We start from the raw sequence: 2047 nt of genomic DNA on the forward strand, positions 1-2047 counted from the left end.
TTTTGTTCTGTTGACATAAACACCGTGACATTTCACAGACTCGTTTCACGTTAAAAGTTTAAGACGAAATGGAAGAAGTAAATAATTGATTTACTTTCCATAAAAAGTATAAATACAGTGTTCTACTTTTGGTATTAACTAATTGGACATTTGTTTGTACATTTACGAAAAAAATTTCATTTTGATATTTTGCTCAGTAGCTAAGTTATAAAAAAGGAACGAAATCTGTATAATATTTGGTCGGTCAAAAGTGCAAGACTACACAAAAAATATTAATTTTTGGTGAGAAAATATACACAATTTTTGTTTAAATTCAATATTTTGTCCAATATCACTTCGGTACATCTTCTTGACATAGAATCTATTAATTTTTTACACTGATCTACCTATCTAATAATATTACTCCAAGCTTTTTCAATTGTAGAGTAAAGTTCGTTAAAATTTTTCGGTTTATAACCTTGTACTGCCTTTTTTATAATGCTCCACAAATTCTCCATTGGATTAATGTCCGATGATTGCGATGGCCACGGCAGCACGGTAATATTTTCTTCTTCAAAAACTGTTTCACAACCGGAGCCGTGTGCTTCGGATCATTATCATTTTGAAAAATAAAATAAAAGGCAACATTGTGTTCTTGAGTATGTCCATATGTTGAAAACGGTCCATAATTCCATTGATACGACATATCGGACCAGGGCCGCCTCGAGAAAAACACGCCCATACCACAACGTTCCCACCACCATGTTTAAGAGTTTTTAAAACGCACTGTCTTTTCAAACTTTCGCCAATTCGACGTCTAACATACCGTATCCCGTCAGAAGAGACGCGATTAAATTTCGATTCGTCTGAAAACAATATATTTGTCAATCTTCACTTGTCCAATGCTTACGAGCTTTAGCAAATGCAAGTCGTCTTTTTCGATTCCTAGAACTCAGCAGTGGTTTCTTTTGGGGTTTTCGTCCTCTTAAGTTCAAGTCTTCTAATCTTCTCCTAACAGTTCTAGCACTAATTTGTGTATTTTTTTTTTTATAGTTTATCTCCGCAGCAATATTATTTGCACTACGAAAACGACCCTTTGCGCTCAATCGATGAATCCGGCGATCCATTTTCGGCGTTGTTTTTCGAGGTCTTCCGTTTTTCGGTTGATCGCAATACACACCTGCCTTTAAAAATTTATACCAAGCTTGCTTACAAGTCGTTTCTGACCTGTTCACTATATTTGCTATTTAGGTAAAAGTGAACTTTGCTTTCGCAGCCTTACGATTTGCTCCCTTTCGTTTTCAAGTGAATTCTTTGTTTTACCCATAATCTGTTCCTACTTTAATGAATTTTAAGCAATAAAAGGTACACTAAACAATGATTTTGACATTCCAGAATCAAAATGTTCAAAAACTGTACTCATACTCGCGTTTCACACAGATCGTCTTAAACTAATGTAGTATCGTGAGTGAGAGGCCTGGGAGTTGGCGGGTGAACCGCGTGGAATGTCGCGAGAGCCGAGGCGTTTGTTTTCGATCGCGTAGTTTTGGAAAGAGGAGGCCTACGTGATCTTGGCCACGAGCGATTGCCAAGCGACGGGAAAAAAGGGAATCAACAAACGGAGTTTGCGAGTGGCGTTGCCGAGAGAGTGTTGATTGCATTTTGTGAAAGTCGAGTGGTTATCTAATTATTTAGTTGTGCTGTTTTCTGTACGTTTGGTGTGAATAGTTCAGGTTGAACAACAATCGTCTTTTTCTGTCCGATTAACATCTGTATCATCCATTCCTTGTAAATATATTATATCACGATATTACACTAATGTACACTGTTTACAAGTGCTACGCGGTAACTAACTACTGTAATTCCTATATTGTTTGTATTTAGAAACTCACGGTCTGGGGTTACGAAGGCACATGAGTTGAAGAACAGTTCGAATCATGTTGTTGTTTTGCCTCGGAGTATCAAGATCGGTAGGATACACGTAATGTAAGAATGAATAAACTCCGAGCAAAACAATGTTGCCGCTATGTGCAACCGTCGAACAAAGACGAATTTGAATTTTCCGACT

General features: G+C 37.1%; 1 pseudogene; it reads right to left on the reverse strand.

Moving 5' to 3' along the window:
* Nucleotides 1–450: 450 nt before the first annotated feature.
* LOC117215880 lies at nucleotides 451–1429 on the reverse strand (annotated as a pseudogene).
* Nucleotides 1430–2047: the final 618 nt, after the last annotated feature.

The sequence above is a fragment of the Bombus bifarius genome, unplaced genomic scaffold (assembly GCF_011952205.1).
Source record: "Bombus bifarius isolate JDL3187 unplaced genomic scaffold, Bbif_JDL3187 scf7180000009832, whole genome shotgun sequence".
Taxonomy (NCBI): domain Eukaryota; kingdom Metazoa; phylum Arthropoda; class Insecta; order Hymenoptera; family Apidae; genus Bombus; species Bombus bifarius.